We start from the raw sequence: 19,612 nt of genomic DNA on the forward strand, positions 1-19,612 counted from the left end.
TTCCTTGACTAACAGATAATATTGAGTAACTAATCTATTCTATTCTTGGTACCTAGATAATGATTCATCCTACTGCCTAGCTAGCTAATCATCCTTTTATATTTACTAATTGCTTGCTTGTTTCATTAGCGCAATCACTGGAACATCTCAAAACAAAAAGGATCTCTCTCTACTTTAGTTTTACATGGGAACAAAATATTTTCAAAAGATGAATGGAGTTGGAACAATTCTCTAAGAATGGCTGAACTTCAAGCCACGTCTGGCCAGACAATACAAATCAGTTGCCGAATAACTAACGGATCTACTTACAATAGGCCGACGGAAATTAAGACAATTTATGCTGATTCTACCAGACCACAAAATTATAGTATTGATTGTAACAAAATAACTGAACCAAATTTTGATTGCTGGTACAATTTTACTTTCACCAAGCCTATAATTGTGTACTGTCTTTGGGGTTACAGAGGCACAGAATTACTATTTGAATTTATGATCAATACAGAAACATCTTCGTCGACTGCAAAGGATAAGAAGCCTCTGCCCCCTCAGATATTTGAAAATTTACCAACTCGGCCTCCCATTAGTCTAACTCCTTCCATCTTCAACACAGGTCCTTACGTAATTAAAAATGTGGGACAACAACAAATTCTCTTTAACCCTAGCTAGTCTCTAAAAAAGGTAGAGCTAGTGCTGCACATTAATATCTCAGTAATCAACTCAAAATGTACCACCTTTTTGAGAACTGCCTACACCAGCTGGTTAGCATGGTTACACGGAAGTTCTCTGAAACAATCTTGGCGCATGCCACGGGATGTAAAAGAGTTATTGGGAACAGGATTAGGTATATTAAATAGCATTGATGCTGAGGCCCTAATGAGTAGAAGAACTGCTACTACAGATGACCTAAGGAAATTGGAATGACCAATAAAATCATCCTTATTGGCCTTAGGAGCAAGTCAATGGCTTCTATCAGACATTTTACCCCATTGGGAACAATCTGAAGAAAATGATCATCAATTACAGAATCACAGAATAATCTAGGTTGGAAGAGACCTCCGAGATCACCTAGTCCAACCTCTGACCTAACACTAACAAGTCCTCCACTAAACCATATCCCTAAGCTCTACATCTAAACGTCTTTTAAAGACCTCCAGGGATGGTGACTCAACCACTTCCCTGGGCAGCCTATTCCAATGCTTAACAACCCTTTCGGTAAAGAAGTTCTTCCTAATATCCAACCTAAACCTCCCCTGGCGCAACTTTAGCCCATTCCCCCTCGTCCTGTCACCATGCACGTGGGAGAGTAAACCAACCCCCACCTCGCTACAGCCTCCTTTAAGGTATCTGTAGAGAGCGATGAGGTCACCCCTGAGCCTCCTTTTCTCCAGGCTGAACAGTCCCAGCTCCCTCAGCCGCTCCTCGTAAGACTTGTTCTCCAGACCCTTCACCAGCTTCGTAGCCCTTCTCTGGACTCGCTCGAGCACCTCCATGTCCTTCTTGTAGCGAGGGGCCCAAAACTGAACACAGTACTCGAGGTGCGGCCTCACCAGAGCCGAGTACAGGGGGACAATCACTTCCCTAGACCTGCTGGCCACACTGCTTCTTATACAATCTGGGATGCCGTTGGCCTTCTTGGCCACCTGAGCACACTGCTGGCTCATATTCAGCCGACTATCAACCAATACTCCCAGGTCCTTCTCTGCCAGGCAGCTTTCTAACCACACATCTCCCAGCCTGTAGCTCTGCTTGGGGTTGTTGTGCCCCAGGTGCAGGACCTGGCACTTGGCCTTGTTGAACTTCATACCGTTGGCCTCGGCCCATCGGTCCAGCCTATCCAGATCCTCCTGCAGAGCCTTCCTACCCTTGAGCAGATAGACACACGCACCTAACTTTGTGTAATCTGCAATTTACAATTAATTATAAATGCCCTTGGAAAAAACTCAAGGCAATACCTGCCTTGCCTTGAGCTGCATCCAAGCACAGTTTTGGATACAATCTGTAGCAGCAGTTATTATTAGAGAGGGAGAAGGAGGAACTTTGCCCACTGAAATTCAAAAATTGAGTTGGGATAATGCTTCAGAATTTGAAAAGGAGTTTCAAGCATGGTGGCAATTAGTCAACTTTACCTATTATGCAGAAAATGGTAAAATTATTGCCTTTATACTTACCATAAGCAATGCCACCATATGCAATGTATATTCAATCACTGCATTAGGACTCAATCATAGTGGAACTATACTGTATCCTAAGGAGCATAAAGTATGGGCCCATCAAAAGGAAGGAAAGTGGCAAACAGTTGATGTGAATACATGTATTGTGCATGGGTGAAAAATGTTTAAACTTGTAGCACTGGGGTGGGATTCTGCTCTCTGTCACCTGGTTGTAAATGTTGGGAGGCTCCTCCAAAGGCTGTGCAGCTTCCATGGTGTAAGGGAGAGCAGGAGCCAACCCCAAGCCTAGGCAAAGTGTATGATTGTGTCTGCAACTGGGCTTGGTTTGAGGAAGCCCATTTTTGATGCTGTGAGTTTCCAGTGATTTTATAGGATGGACATCATGTATCCATGTTGTGATGTGAATGCCAGGGATTTATTGTGCAAAATATGGAGAGGAAAAATGATTTTGTGATTAGGAAATCAGACTGGGATTTGTATAATCTGTGTTTAATTCTCAACCCAACTGTAGATTGCCTCTCTGCCCTTGGATAAGTCACTTATGCTCAGATCCATAAAGCTATTTAGGTATCTAACACCCATTGATTTCAATGGCAGTTGGGCTCTAAGTGCCTTTAAGGATCTGAGTCTTAGTCTCAGTGCATCTCAGGGTTAGGAACCAAACCTATTAGATCATGACCTGGTACTTCTTTTCTCCTGGTACTTCTTTTCTCCTACAGGATGAGTGCTTGTTTCTGTCCACTTGGAATATGGTGGGTCTCTATGTGTCTGCACAGCCTCTAGCACAGCGGGGTCCTGAATCTCAACTGTTGCTGGAAGAATACAATACAAATGTGATAAAAATTGCCAATAAATAAATAAAAAATAGTAAGCTTTGAAAGCTAAACTTCAACAAAATAATCTAAGACCCTTAACACCACAGTCTAGTTTTTAATGTGCTCTCATGCTTTAAAAATTATCAGCAAAACCCATGTCTTTGGCTATGCATTGATCTCCTGTGTCCTGTTAAATTATTCAGCCCTTCTAGCAACCCTTCCTCAAAACATCACAAGTATTTTACAGGTGTGAATTAGGCTTTGCATACCTACTGTCCAGGCATGGAATTTTCATCTTGCTTCTTTGCAGTTCAGGAAACTGAGTCATGGAACTTAGTCCAGAACAGAAGGAACCTAAGTAGGCATTTAGGTGTTGATACAGCAAAGCATGCCAGTAAAGGCTGCCTTGGAACAGAACCACAGGCCCTTTATTTCAACCAGAACAACCCAACTTTAACCAGGTCTCTGGGGATGGGAGTCCCATTTCTACCCTTCTGATTTCTAAAGCATTGTTTTCTGTCTCCTCCTCATTAGGTTTGTTCTTCTAATGAGAGCATTTTTCACTGTGGTCACCCCTCTCCCTTGGTGAGAGCAGGCAATGTGAGGTCCTTCATGAGATTTGAAGCAAAAAGGAACACATAAAACCAAGCAGCCCCAGAGAACCAACTTTTAGAGGCCGTGGATGGGTCAGGAGCCTTTCTGAGTGAGGAACTGTTAAAATTTTGTACTGGATACACCACCAGGTGACTGGCAGTGTCTGCATGAGGACTACAGTTGCATCCGTCATGAGTTGTCACTAGGGAGAGATGGAGAAAGAACAGAGAGCTTTCCCCATTCTCATTCCCCATTGACAGGGGTGGGAAATATCAAGCAGGCGATGCCTAGCAGAGAACTGAAGTTTGGCATCCCTACACCCTCCCTTCCGACTCGGAGCGTCTTCATGCGAAGCACCCGCAGTCAGGCAAAACAAACTATGGGAGAGGGCAAGCAATTTGTAATTCATGACAATTTATGGTAAAGGGGTCTCTTCTGGTGTCTGCCCAGTGTGGAGGCGAGTGGGGCTGGGTGGCATCCCCGACGGTGCAGCATGGAGCTGTGTGTCCTCCCTGGAGGGAAAGCCAGGATGCTCGCTCGCAGGATCCGAGTGCCAAGCAAGTGCATGCGGCAGAACAGATAGGAAGGAGCCACAACGTGGCAGCATTGTATCTGGCGTGTGGAAGAGACAGAGAGAGTCAAGCCAGGCTGACCTTAGTCCTGCCTATATCAGATCCGAGCTGATTTATGAGGAGAGGGTCAGGGATGGAGGAGACATCCAAGGAGCAAAGTTTGTTCACAGGTACTGGTGCCTCAGTAACTATCCTTCACTGGAAGCAAAGAAAAAGAAGGGGAAAAAAAACAACAACAAAACTAGGGTGGCTTGATTATTATTCACCAAAACTGGCCTGGTTCCCTTGAGCAAGAATCTGGCAAAGCTCTGCCTGTTAGGAAATATCTGTTAACACAGTGTGTGTGAGTCCAGCAAGATCTGACCCCTGATACTTCCTGTGAATGTCAATCTGTTAGCTTTCTGGAAAACCTCAGAGTTCTTCATGGGGAAGGATTGTTTATCCCATTTTGTAGAACAAGGATAAGAACCACAATGACTTGTTAAATAACTGATTTTTTTTAATTAATCCCTAATTTACAGTGTCCAGCTTGAAATACTAATTGCAGTGGGGACCCCTACCCCCAAATCATTTACATACAAACTAAGCAGGCAGTAAAAAAAGTGACATCCAGCTTTAATTTTTATCTGGAAATGACTTGCTCAGCATCTGCGGAGTAAACCAGCAGCTGAGCTAGGATTAAAAAAAATAATAATAATAATAATAAAAAAGGCAGCTGTCCTAACTCTCTGCTTGTGGGAAAGGAATTCGCAGGTGACTTTGCGCTGTTTCCCACGTCCTTGTATTAGAGATAATGAGGAAACAAGCTAGAGACAAGTGCACGGAGAAGCTAGACCAATTATAAGTTGTTGTTGGCGCGTGCTGTAGTTAGTTGCCTATATATACTCTGTGAGAACATGCAATAAAGTAGGACGATTATACTCGCATCGAGGTTGCATCGTTACTCGGGACAGTCTCCCTTTCCGACATCTGGTAGCAGAGGATGGTTACTCGCCAGATAGTCCAGCTCGACTGAGTTCTCCGAGACTGCGGTAAGCAGCTAGAGGAGGGGATTGGGAAAATTAACGGCTGAGAGGGTGCTGCTTGGCAGACACGGGTCAGGGTCGCTCCCTACCTCTCAAAGGAAGCCGAGCCATGAAAGTGGGGGCTGTGGCAATGTTGCTCGCTGGAATACTCTCTAAGAGAGGTATCGAGACAACGGGAAATTAAACGGCTGAGAGGGTGCTGCTTGGCAGACACAGGTCGGGGTCACTCCCTACCTCTCAGAGGAAGCGCAGCTGTGGAAGTGGAGGCTGCAGCGACGTTGCTCGTTGGAATTGTCTCTAAGAGAGTTATCGAGACAACGGGAAAAGCAATTGAACTAAGTTAATTAAGTTAGGACAGAAATTAAACGGCTGGGAGGAGTGCTGCTTTTGTGCATAGTCAGGGCGGACATGGACCTTGCCTCCCAGGGAAAAGCACAGCCATGGAACTGAGACGACGACATGGACCTTGCCTCCCAGGGAAAAGCACAGCCATGGAACTGCGACGACGTTGCTTGTTGTAGTTCTCTCTAAGAGAGGTATCAAGACAACGGGAAAGCAACTGACTAAGCTGGGACAACGATGGGGACATTTTAGAAAGACTGCTCTGCTGTTCTCTGTTACGGAATGGCGGGAGTTCGGGAATACCATGTGGGAAAGGACTATAACAGGGGATTCAAAAGATGAAAAGGAGGTGAACAGTATTAGAGACACTAAAGGCTATGGAGGCAGAGAAGGAGGTTGCCTGCGCCACGGCCCAGATGCCAACACTAGGAGCGGCAGCCCTTGCAGAACTGTTGCTGACTTTTAACACGCATTGCGGGTGAGAACTCTGGGGATGCCCCTCTAAATCATGCAGAAGTCCCGCCGGACCCACCATCGAGCACAGAAAAGACGGAAGTTGGTGGGACCAGGTCAAAGCAGAGATCTGAGCCGCTTGCGGAAGTAACACCCCAGGACACCCAGGGGGGATGTCCTGCACCACCCACAGGAGAGGGAGGAGAGGCGTGACGACCTCCACCCTCGGCTCCACCGCTGCTCCTGCCCCCCCGCCACCCCCCACCCCGGGGCCGGTCCTGAGCTTCCCTCTCTGCTGGCGCTGCCGACGGCAGCTCAGCCAAGGCTTCAAACCTCCTACCCCAGATCTGTGATAACTCCTTATGGTTTCTACTAAAAAAAAAAAAAAAGAGAGAGAAAAAAAAGAAAAAAAATAAGGGAAAGAAAGAAAGAAAAAAAGAGGAAAAGAAAAAGGAAAAAAAAGGAAAAAAAAGAGGAAAATTGAAAAAAAAGGAAATAAAAAAAGAAAAAAATAGATAAAAAGGAAAAAAAAGAAAAAAAGAAAAAAAGGAAAAAGGAAAGGAATAGAAAAAAAAGGGAAATTAAAAAAAGAAAGAAAACAAAAGAAAAATAAATAAGGGAAAGAAAAAAGAGGAAAAAAAGAAAAAATGGAAAAAAAAAAAAGAAAGAAAAAGAAAGAAAAAGAAAAAAGGGAAAGGAAAAAAAATAATATGAAAAAAAGAAAGAAAATGAAAAATAAGGAAAGAAAGAAAGAAAAAAAAGAAAAAAGATAAAAGAAAAATAAAAAAGAAAAAAAGAAAAAAAAGGAAAAAAATGAAAAAAAAAAGAAAGAAAGAAAAAATAGAATAAAATAAAAAGGGGGAGACACCCAGGAAACACCACAGAACAGGTTGGGAAAGGCATTTTACGTAATGAATCACCTAGCATTACCCTTTCCTCACAAAGAGGTACCACCCATAGTAAAACATTACAAAAATATGAATTCCGCACTGTCACGAGTGCCAGAATCAGAGCAGGCCTTAGTGATGGTAAAAAATTGAAATACAGGTCTTTGGGAAGGACCCCAGCCTCTAATAACTTGGGGTCGAGGGTATGCTTGTGTCTCCACAGGTCACGGACCAAGATGGGTACCAGCACGGGGGTAAGGCCATGGTTGGCCTCCTCCTCACAGTCACTGCTGTCATCGGTTATTGCCAGCCCTGGGTCTCCATCCAACCATGCCACAACATCTGGGTCACCCTCGCCAACATGACAGGACAAGAAGCGATGTGCCTGTCCCTGGCTAGTGCTAACGACCCATTTAGGACATGTCTGGTGGGGATCCTGGCAGATAAAAAAGACTGGACTGTCTACTTGCCGCGAGCGCCCCTAGAGCCACAGGAATTAAATATCCTGGGAAGTGTAACAGCCACATCATGTGTAAGGTTCAATTACATGGGCAAAAACCAAACCATGAAACAAATCGTCAATGTCACGCTCGCTCCTTATCGCAATGCATCTCTTTGGTGTAATTATACAAAACTATAATAGCATCGTTCCTTGTGCCAGGAGCAGCTCTGCTCGGCTGTGGGATCGACTGTGGAACAGACGCCCCTAGGTGCACCCCGAGCATTTTCCTCAGAGGGGTCTCCACTCTCAGCCGCTCACCGCGGGAGTAGACAAGGACCTCCTGAAGCTGTGGACAAATTATTTCAAGTGATATTTTCTTGTGGTATGAAAAGTGAAAGAGGCCTCTTTGTGTGATTGTGCTGTGCGAGTGAGAAGTAGCATCGCGGCTAAGCACCATCCCTAGTGCTTAGTGGCTTGTTGATTGATGTAGATTCTAGTAGGCACGCTACTTTACAATCGTAATTTTTCATGTGATTTTCACCCTGTTGCTTATTATAATGTTTGCAGTGTATGATAGAAAAATATATGGAAAGCATTTGGTTGATTGTAAATAAAAAGGGGGAATTGTGGGAAAGGAATTCGCAGGTGGCTTTGCGCTGTTTCCCACGTCCTTGTATTAGAGATAATGAGGAAACAAGCTAGAGACAAGTGCATGGAGAAGCTAGACCAATTATAAGTTGTTATCGGCACGTGCTGTAGTTAGTTGCCTATATATACTCTGTGAGAACCTGCAATAAAGGAGGACGATTATACTCGCATCGAGGTTGCATCGTTACTCAGGACCGTCTCCCTTTCCGACATCAGCTCTCGGCAACCTGACAACCCCATGACCCATGATAGAGCACTGAACATTTGTGTAGGGCTGGGAATCACAGGCCATCCTTGTGGCAAGTCCCAAGCGAGGTGGGCAGCTTGTCTGGGCAAACCCCAGCAGCACACCTGAGTTCTGTGCCTCTCCACCCCTTCAAAAGAGAAAAAAAAGGAAAACATTTGGGTTGTGTAATGTGAGCATGAAGCTGACATAAAAATAGTCTTCAGTATCTGGGCTTGGTGAGGGAGGGGAAGAGGGAGGAATTGGGGGGGGGGGTCAAGGAAATAACCATTTGCTGCCACCTGAAGTATTGTTTAATGCTTTACTTAAAAATGCTGACAGCTTCTGCACAGCTAACTGTTCCCACGGCAGAAGGAGCCTGCTGGCACATTGATAAAGTATTAAGACGAGCACAGATCTGGACACGATACAGAGACGAGAGCTCCTCGCAGCAGAATTAAGGCAATGCACACAAAGTGACTGTTACCTGGCAAAGGCTCGTTTCGATGCCGGTGTCTTTGGTTTTGATTTCAGATCAAAGGGAGGCTAGGTGGCTTAGGGCTGGCGCTCTGAGCTGCATGGCTAACTTATCTGTGCCATTCAAGCAGGCATCGCACTGTCTACTCAGAAGGAGGGAAAGATCTGAAATAGATGAGGGAGGGGTGAGGAGACAAGGCAACAACACCTCCATGCTGGGGAGCCCTGCAGAAGTGCATTTCAGTACCTGCCCTTCTGCTTTACGCAAGTCCGGACGCAAAGTCCACCTATTGCTCTCAGGCTGGGAAATTTCACTCCAGACCCAGGCCTGGGGCTGGCTCTGCTCTTAGCAAGCTCTGGTTCCTGCCCTGGGATCCCCTCTGGGTGTGCAGCCCCAAGCTGGTGTAACACTGCCTTGGTATGGAAAACATCATCCCACATACCCCAGCCAGCGAGAGCAGCCACGCTGAAGTAACAGTGCCTGATGCCAGCATGCTTTTACCTTCCTTCTACTATTTGCATGTGCGCGCACATTTATACGTCAGTATAACCACTTTTGTACAGGTATTACAACGCCTCCAGCAGAGAAGTTTTGTTGCCTTGGTCACACTGGTGCAGATGAAGCAGTACAGCTTTTCTCCTTCAACGGACTGAAGTGCCATGTTTCAAAGCCTTAAGCTCTGCCAGTTCCTGCTGACTTTGAGGGAACCTCAAAGCACCTTTTGAGAGGGTCTCAGTGTCTCTCCCTGTTCCCTGAAGGAGGATTGGGTCCCAGGTTAATGAAAACTAGGGCAGCCTTACACTATCAGCTGCCTGAGAGGGTGCACGGCATTTTGAGAATGAAAGACAGAAGACAGGAAAAAATTGAGTTACCAAGGCAATGAGCAACCTCAGCATGGTGATGGAAGACATAAAAATACAGCCAGGAGCCAGACACCACTGATCTGAGCCAAACACACAACATGCCTTGAATAACCTTCCTGCTTCAGTTTCCCTCTGACTTCAAGGTGGAAGAAGATGCTGGCTTTCTGCAGCTCAGCACGATATGGATGTTACAGTCAAGGTTTCTGACCCACTCTCTCTGACATGCAGATACCTTGTTTGTGTTGCATTGGAGTCAAATAGATTGGCTTTGCTGCTGCCCCTGCTGGAGCCTGCACCGAAACAGGTGGCGTGGCATCTGACCCCATCCCAGTCCATGCACACTGCACAGGAAGAGAGAGAATACCAACTCCTTCCCTCTTTTCTTTCTCCTACTAGAATGGGCCAACATCCTACGTGAGTATAATTGAGAGCAGAATCCATCCCCACGTCCTCATAGATGGCTCCTGAGTTGGAAAAAAAACTAAGGGCTCCTTTATCTTGACAGCACAAGATGGCGTGATAAATGTAAAGCACTTATTACATAACAGTAGAATAATCTATGGCATTGAGGGCTCACAGATCCTGAAAGTCTTTTCTGCTTTGCAAGGGGGGGAATTAAATAGGGAGAAAAATATATATTGAATAAAGTGCTTGTTACAGAATATTTTTTTAAATACTGAACTGTGAAACCTAAAGTAGGGCAATACCCTCCCTTTCAACAATACTTTGACTTCCTACAGTCAGCAGATGCAATATGCATAGGATTCATAAAAATCCCATTAAAATTCATTAAACCATGTTTCCAGATATTTAGTAAATTTTGAAGAAAAGAAATCTATTGCCTCTTCTGCTCCATATGATAGTCTCTTTGAATGTAATTAACCCTTTGTTCATGGGTCTTTCTATCCAACTAATCTCCCACCTTGTGCCTTCTGATGCATTTTTAATACCACAGACAATACCACCACCTAAAATCCTCCATTGGTCACCATGCAATAGAGCTCTTTGCACAGGCAAGGTACTGTAAATCTCCATTAACAGTGCTTGGATGAACAGCAAATTCAGATAAGTGATGTGTACTTTTTCATGCCTTCCAGTTACAAACGGGGGATGATCTTCATCCTTCAAGGTAGATTTTTAGCCAGGAATGACGCTGGTTTCCTACCTGCCCAGGGGATTCAGCCACCGGACTGGGAGAGTTGAGACAGAAGGGCAGTGATGAGGGGTGAGAGGGCTTTGATAAACAGCAATGAAAAGAAGCTTAGCGATGCACATGCAAATAAACCTCCAAAATTAAAATGCAAAACAGTAATGGATACAGGGAAATGGAGAGATGGTACACATCAGCTTTAGCTGTCTGGAGTGTAAAACTTTTCTCGCTTTCTTACAAGGTTCTCAGAGGCTCAGGACCTGATCCAGCTGTGTCCTGAGTGCTGTAAACTGTGACAGATTTCAGATCAGACCTCCTGTTTATGGAGGTACTAAGCAGAGACAGGAATGATATCATGCAAAACATAAGAAACAGAAAATATTCCTGTTTCCCTCTTCCTTTTTCTCATCTGATAAATGAGCTGTTTGTCACAACAGGCAGTGGAGCTGGAGCGACCAGAGTTTGGTATATAAAAAAAAAAAAAGTGAAGATGAGATCTGAAAATATTCTGTTTCTCTTTGCTCAGAGCAAAACCTTTTCCCAGACCAACTCTAATCAGAATGTCTCCCTATAAAAAAATCAGGAAAGGAAATATTTAAAATTATTGGAAGGGTCTTATCCTCATTCACGCTGCAAGGTGTTCAAGGTATGTGGTGTTTCTTTCATGATTTGCATGTTCTGCCTCAGCTCTGAAGGAGTGTTATTTCTGAGTCACAGAATTATGCTTTTCACTTGTCTCTTGTAACACCCCTATGCTTAATTATTTCATCTGAACTACAGATTTCCATGGATCCAGCAAAGCATTTAAGCACCTGCTCAACTTTAGGAACCTATTGCTTTCTGGGAGGCTTTCCACAGTATGAATTAAGCACACGCTTTGCAGGACGGATGGCTCTATACCATAACTACATTTCATCTGGTCAAGATTCAGGCCCTTCCCAAGGGGCTGGCTGATGTATAGTGCATCAATCTAAAATTTGCCCACGAGCACGTCTTTTTATTGAAGACTTTGTCATATCTGATTGAACTCTGGCACAGGGTTCATGATCAGTCTCAGGCAGCTTGGAAAGGACAAATCCTGGCACTGTGGGCTCGGACACAAGGGTTACGGTTTGTGGATCAGATGTGGATCTCACCCTAAGCCACAGGGAAGCCAGTCTCATATCTGCCTGCCTGACAAAGAGACACTGTCATTGCCTTGCCTTGCCAAATCGGGGTATTTTAAACAGAAAGCAGAGAGATTCTGTTTAAAATGCACAAGATATCTGTGTACAGAGGATGAGAATTTCAAAGTATGGCACAAGTCTTACTTTATGAGGAAGTATTATTGTTCTTCCAGAGCTGGAAAAGGAGAAAAAACATAGAGGAGCTCAACTCTGCAAAATTTTCGGCTCCAAGTGGCAGGCTGAGTGCTACACAGCAAGCTGTGGAAAAATATCAACAGTCAAAAGCCAAAAATCTGGTCTCTGAGCTTGCCATTCAAAGATATATGATGTACTATCCTCCTACCCAAGAAAGAGGAGCAAGTACACGGGAAAAAATTAGAGGTTAAACATGCATCCGGGGGATGTGTTAACTGCTCCACACACCACTGGCACTGGGCACGGTGCCTGTAACACCACAAAAATATGTGTCCAAATTAACAGAAAAGTTCAGTTGCTGTGAGATGTGGACGGATTCATCCGCTTTAATTGTTTCCATGATTTAAGCATTAGGCACTGGGAAATTAATCTGGGCAATAGTGTCCTGGTTTTAGTTAGGAGAGTTAATTTTCCTCCCAGTAGCTGGTAGAGTGCTATATTTTGGATTTAGGATGAGACTAATGTTGGTAACACACTGATGTTTTACTTGTTGCAGAGCAGCGCTTACACTAAGGCAAGGACTTTTCAGCTTCTCCCTCTGTTCTGCCAGCGGGCAGGCTGGGGGTGCAGCAAGAGCTGGGAGGGGACAGACCCAGGACAGCTGACCCAAACTGGCCAAAGGGGCATTCCATACCATCTGACGTCATGCTAAACAATATATAGGGGTGGCTAGCTGGGGTGGGGGGGGGGCGGCTGCTCGGGGATAGGCTGGGCATCAGTCTGCGGGTGGTGAGCAATTGCATTGTGCATCACTTGTTTTGTACATATTATTATTATTATTTTATTTTTCTGTCCTAATAAACTGTCTCTATCTCAACCCACAGGTTTCAGTTTTTTTCTCATTTCTCTCCCTCATCCCAGAGAGGGAGGGGGGAAGGTGAGCGAGCGGCTGTGTGGTGTTTAGCTGCTGGCCAGGTTAAACCACAACAAAGAGTCAAGACAATCTGCACAAAGCCAGGTCCAATGTTGCTAAAACAAGCTGGCTGAAATAAAAAAGTGCAGCTGTGACTCCCTGCCTGATACCAACATACACAAGCAAACACACGTGTGTGCACAAAAAGGCCCCGATTATTATTCTTATTATTTATGAATGTGGATGAAAAGCCAAAGGGGGCATGCTAATGCACCCAGATGCTGATTAGCTGGAGATTATATTGATGATGTAATAAAAATTCACTTTGTATCTTAAGCTGCACCAGGACAATCAGAGAGAAATTAGATAAAAATCAGAGAGAATTAATAACAGAAGGGAGAGTTAACATCGTAAACCATAACTCCCTGCAAAATGTTCTACCTCTGAGTGCCCCCGATCAGAATAAATAAGGGCTGCAGGGTGTAAATACAGCCCGAGTGTACATAGGAAGGAGGCAGATGTGGCTTTGTATGTGTATTATTTATAAATGAGCAGCCAGATATGCACATCTATGTACCTGCACAGGGTTGCAAATGCACACACACACATCTGTCTAGCTCTGATAAACAGGGGGAAGTCAGAGGTAGCTGGGGAAAGAAAGTGTGGTATTTGGAGAGGGACAGACAGACAGGGAAAGCGTACAGGATGGACAACTGGGATCATACAGGAACCGTTAAGAGAAATGTGAACTTGCAGGGAAAACAGCACCACCTCTACGTGACAGGGTGAGGGGTGCACATGTAGCCCCCTGTGCCCATGTATTTCCCTACACACCCACCAGCATGTGTCCCTGCCTGACACAGGGCCCCCAGCCACACTGAAAGCCGGTCGGAGGGACAAGGGAGAAAACTTTCTCCTCTTTGAGCACTTGCTTGCAAAGGAGCAGACCTGCTGCACATCCAACGTTGGTTTAAGTTTACTGACCATAATCACAGAATAATCTAGGTTGGAAGAGACCTCCAAGATCACCTAGTCCAACCTCTGACCTAACGCTAACAAATCTTCCACTAAACCATATCCCTAAGCTCTACATCTAAACGTCTTTTAAAGACCTCCAGGGATGGTGACTCCACCACTTCCCTGGGCAGCCTATTCCAGTGACTAACAACCCGTTCAGTAAAGTTCTTCCTAATATCCAACCTAAACCTCCCCTGGCACAACTTTAGCCCATTCCCCCTCGTCCTGTCACCAGGCACATGGGAGAATAGACCAACCGCCGCCTCGCTACAGCCTCCTTTCAGGTACCTGTAGAGTGCAATAAGGTCACCCCTGAGCCTCCTTTTCTCCAGGCTAAACAGTCCCAGCTCCCTTAGCCATTTCCTCGTGGATTGTGGGGGCCACATTCTGCTCCCCATCCCCTTCCACCAGCTCAGGGTACTGGGCGTCCAGAGAACAACTGGTTTTGCTGTTAAAGACTGAGGCAAAGAAGGCGTTAAGCACCTCAGCTTTTTCCTCATCTCTGGTTACTAAGTTTCCCCCCACATGCAGTAAAGGGTGGAGATTCTCCTTAGTCCTCCTTTTGGTACTGATGTATTTATAAAAACATTTGTTGTTGTCTAACAGCAGTGGCCAGATTGAGCTCCAGATGAGCTTTGGCTTTCTGATTTTGTCCCTGCACCGCCTCGCAACATCCTTATAGTCCCCCTGAGTGGCCCGCCCTCTTTTCCAAAGATTATAAACCCTCTTTTTTCTCCTAAGCTCGAGCCACAGCTCTCTGCTCAGCCAGGCTGGTCTTCTTCCACGCTGGCTCGTCTTTGGGCACGTGGGGACAGACTGCTCCTGAGCCATTAAGATTTCTTTCTTGAAGAGTGCCCAGCCTTCCTGGGCTCCTCTGTCTTTCAGAACCGCCTCCCAAGGGACTCTGCCAGCCAGTGTCTTGAACAGCTCAAAGTCAGCCCTCCGGAAGTCCAAGACAGCGGTTTTACTGATCCCCTTCCTGACTTTGCCAAGTATCGAGAACTCTACCATTTTGTGGTCACTCTGCCCAAGACAGCCCCCGACCAGCACATCTCCCACCAGTCCTTCTCTGTTAGTGAACAGAAGGTCTAGCGGGGCGCCTCCCGTGGTAGGCTCGCCAACCAGCTGCGTCAGGGTTATCTTCCACGCTCTCTAGAAACCTCCTGGACTGCTTTCCTGTGTCCTGTCTGTGGCACTGGCCACTGGCAGAAGCAGGATAGAGGACCAGATGAACCATGTTTTTCATCCAAGGTGACAAGGATACTCAAATTTTCCCCCTACTTTAGTGCTGACATTCCTGTTCTCATCTGGATGAACACAGGAAAAAATAATATAATAAATCAAAAGCACACTGTCCCCCTTTTATGTTTTTATTCTTAAAAATTAGTAAATTCCTGATTCACCATTTAATTAAAACACTGTTTTGGCCAAATAAATACTATGAGATGTGGTAGTTGTCACTAGTATATTTTTTCAGAAGAAAAAAAAGAAGTACTTTTTTTTCCCTCCCCTAAAATGTCCAAAGGCACCAGTATATGTAGATATTGAGGGACAGAAGTAATCTTAATCTATAAATGTGTTGGAAGTATAAGTCTAACCTGGAGAAAGGTAAGAGAAGAAACAAAAGCTCCAGAACCATGAACTTTAATTTATTTTTTTCCTCCACATTCTGTAACTTTAAAGCAAATACATTCTTGTAAGGACGATTAATTGATATGGTGGTGGGGCTAACTGAAGAACAGCTTTTGGTGCAAAACTTAACAGCCAAGCGAGAGATCCCAGAAAACTGGAGTTTGTACTGGAAATGCTGAGACAACCCTAACAACAGCATCATAACTGGCTGCAGCTGCTTTTAGAAACCAGAATCCATGTCCAGACCCCTGAAAAAAGTTAACACATAGCCTTCTAATTTATGAAGCAATCTGGGCTATCTGTTTGACATTATCAAATATACATACACACTCATCTGTACGGGAGATTATAATGTACAAGGAGTTGCTTTTTTTTTCTCTTCCATCAAGCTATCCAATTGCATTTTGATTGTTTTAAGGGGTTGTTCTTTAAACCTAAGGCATAAAGCCTCCTCTGTTTTATTCCAGTTTATTTGTGCATTTACCTCCCTAAAACTTGTTTGGTTTACTACCATACTAAATGCTGTATGTGTTGCTTTCATCCAGGCAAGCCTTATGTTTCAATTATGGAGGAGTTTATTCAGCACCTGTATTGCGTTATGCTTCTTTTCAACTAAATTTCCATTTCCCAAAGGCTATATGCGTGAATGTGTATACATCACTCTTTTTTCTGTATGTGTACACACACGCAAATCTATACATTTATACATGTATATGATATATCATCTTAACTGAATGCACATTTTCATTGCACCTTTGAATTTCTGATATACCCAAACCCTCATAAACATACTTAGACTTAACAAGGTTTTAATCTTTCTATCATCTGTCTTTGTAATCAAGCATAACAATATAATGAATGGAAGCCTTGTTTACCTATCCCCTAGGTGTCTTAAATTCAAAAATTATTTATACTTTTGAGAAGGTAAATCGGCAAAAGAACTAAACTGTTCTTTTTCTACTGCATTTTTCTAGCTGCACTGAATGCTTGACGAGTGAGGTTCGGGTCAGATAGTTACACCATCCTAGTGGGACTGCAATAGCAGATTTTGGGAGTTTTGTGCTTCCTCCTCTCTAAATAAGGGTTGAAAGAAGGTTGTAGCTCTCACGTCCATGAAAGACTCTTGCTTTCTCACTGCACTCTGTCTCCACTCTTTGAGTGCACTCACCCGCGTCTGTTTCAGTAAATCTCAGTTAAGTGTGGAATGATGATTTCTTCTGACTTCCTAAATAGAATATTATGGAGATCTGTGTGTTTTGAATTAAAACACATTCCAGGCCTTGGGTACAAGCATGCTTCAATAGAAAAGGCTGTTTAAACCTATGGGGACAGTCCTATATTTAGATTACGTTAATTCATAAATATTATACTAAATACCACTTAAATTGGCCTTAAATGACTTCAAAGATAATGCATTATAATATGGCTGTCCTGAGAGCACTAACCTTTATGTCTCCCAGTAACTCAGCCTTTAAGGATATTCCACTTCTAGATAAGAAGGGGGGGAAGTTATGAATGAATGGCTTGCTAAATTGTTCGAGTGTGATTAGTTAAATCCGTGCGTGCGCACGCATGTGAGTGCATGGGTGGGTCAGCTCAGCCCTGATAGATCCCACAGATCTCAGCACACAGCCTCTTCCCAACCCTAGAGCAAAGTGCCACAGCAGGAGTGTGTTCCTGCTCCATGTGGAGAAAAGCAAGGAAGGGGGGATCTGTAGCAGCGATGCTCATGCCACAAATTCTTGTTTTCTCAGAGATCTGGCAATTCTTTCCCACCTTCCCTCACACGCTGCTTCCCCCGTAACTTCTTCTCTTATTGCGTGTCTGCAAGACAGTCATACTCCGCTGCCTCTTCCCTGCTATCTGGCCTGGCATCAGCCAGGGCTGCTGGTGAAAGAATCTAGGACTTCACTCTCCCTTTTGACAGTTGTTTTTTTTGTTTTGTTTTGTTTTGTTTTATTTTGCAAGACTGTGTGGTCATGTACTTTATCTTCAGGTTCTTAATTTTCAATTTCCTCCTGATATACAGAAGCACCACAGTAGGATCTCTTCATAATATTTTGAATCATACACATACTATGCCCTCATTTCAGTGGATTTACACCTGAAATGACTCTGATTGCTACCTTTTTACTCTAAACTAATTCCTCTCTCTTCCCTCCCCCCAGCATAAACCCACCTTTTCCCCCAAGATTTGCTCTCCGTACATTTAAATAAACTACAGCCCAGTATTAACCCTTCAAGGTATACCACTGCCACAGCTTTATCCCCTGGATTAGGCATAAAATAAATTGGGAGTGATGGATCAATTGATGTATAAGCATTATGTATCACTTATGGAAAGCATCTTGGGGTTTGATATTGCCATCCTACCCCTGAGAGCCAAGTTGGACTATTTTTATGCAATTCTTCACCTATGCCTCCAAGCAAAGCCAAAATAAGGAGATCTGAGTGAATACTATGCTTCACATGGATGAATTTAGAGAAGAGAAAAGAGAGAGAAAATAGATTAAAAATGAAATAAAATGAAATAAAAAAGCCAAACACAATCCTCATCCTTCAAAGCCCCATCATGCTTCTTGACTTAATAGTAATTAATCACTACTGGCAAGAAAGTATTTTTTTTCCAGGTAGCCAGAGGCACATTTTTATCAGGATTAGCTAATAAATCAGCAGCATTGCTAGAAAGGAGTTCAAACTCTTCTCAGATGTACTAAATAAAACCAGTCTCTGAAACGCTGGCAACTCAGTGTCTATTGAAGCTTCACTCAAATGCTAGGCTGTGATACAACAATCATCGTGATCATTTTTCCTTCCGAAGTCCAGAACTTCTATGAGTTTTAAAATGACTGTTTCTTTCAAGATGAACTCATGCAATTTGGTTTGATGAGGTGACAAGATTTCCCACCTGTCTTTTTTCCTAGGTTGCAGCTTTAAAACAGAAATGAAATGAAGGGAAATAAAGTTAGTATCTTGCTTAATTCAGGAATATGTTAAACACATCCAAGCAAGATAAATTATCCCCCTCTCTCTCTCTTTCTCTCCCTCCCTCCCTTCCTGAGTTTGTCTCTATGAATACAGCCATACAGTAAAAGCAAAACTGAAACGCAAGAGAAAGGATTCCCATCTATGAAATAGAAATTAAAGTTAGCACATTGATTAATTACAGGTTTACATTAGAACAAAGCAAAAGAATAAAATCTCATCAACAAATCAAAATACCCCTCTACCCCCCCAAAAAAAATCCTTTACCTACATGTTAACTCAGACATTTCCTCTATACTGTGTTGAGTAATTCTCTTCAGTGGAGCTTTTACTGTTATTTTTATTTTATGGAAACCTTAGATAATTTTTGCAAACACATGCGCGCACACATAGGCTCACTGGCTACTCTCACTATGCCTCATCTATTAGACATAACCTTACAGGACCTTTCCTTCTCTGTGCTTCTTACTACTGTTTTTATTGTTATTATTAATAATTATTCTAGTGTGGATGTCATGTTTAAATGATGCCCATCAGACCTTGATGTGGTTTCTAAGAAGCTAGTCTGAAAGGAAAGCAATGTTCGTAAGGGATACACTGATCATTGTAAATATGAGAAGGGTGTTTGGAGCAACCTGCAAGAAAGGAAGGAAGAAATACCCTATAACTTGGACTGAGTCCCCAGTCCCCGAGCCCTGAATGTTTTCCCTAGCCTGTGCAATGCTGGTACTTGCGCTGTCAGGGTATATTTTCATTCGCATTTCCTGAAGGTGGAGGAGAGGAGGGGAGTGAGTGGGAAAGGGGAAGAGATGCCTCCTAAACATGCCATTAAATATAAGATTTACAACTCACCATGGCAGCTGGAAAGCTGGGAAGCCACTAATGCTGTTCCCAGTGACTCTCCCTACCAGGAGTGAACCAGGCTGGAGTAGACATTGCTACTGAACCTCTCCTGTAACAGATGCAACTTCCACTCCCCCCATGCCCCCCTGCACAACCCTTTTTCTCCTGCACTAGATCTGGAGTCACACCCTGCTTACTTCTGATTGGATCTTTTCTTTCTTTCTTTCTTTCTTTCTTTCTTTCTTTCTTTCTTTCTTT

General features: G+C 43.9%; 1 protein-coding gene and 1 long non-coding RNA gene across 2 annotated transcripts in view; both read right to left on the reverse strand.

Moving 5' to 3' along the window:
• The window catches only part of LOC118158717, a 21,809-nt gene extending 19,496 nt beyond the window's left edge, over positions 1-2,313 (reverse strand). The window contains exon 1 of the long non-coding RNA XR_004746882.1: positions 1,912-2,313. This is a non-coding gene — a long non-coding RNA (uncharacterized LOC118158717). The remainder of the gene's footprint in view (positions 1-1,911) is intronic.
• The window catches only part of LOC118158714 (CUGBP Elav-like family member 4), a 926,766-nt gene that overhangs the window by 905,436 nt on the left and 1,718 nt on the right, over positions 1-19,612 (reverse strand). The gene's annotated exons all lie outside the window — the stretch shown is intronic.

Source organism: Oxyura jamaicensis, assembly GCF_011077185.1.
Source record: "Oxyura jamaicensis isolate SHBP4307 breed ruddy duck chromosome Z unlocalized genomic scaffold, BPBGC_Ojam_1.0 oxyZ_random_OJ72400, whole genome shotgun sequence".
NCBI lineage: Eukaryota > Metazoa > Chordata > Aves > Anseriformes > Anatidae > Oxyura > Oxyura jamaicensis.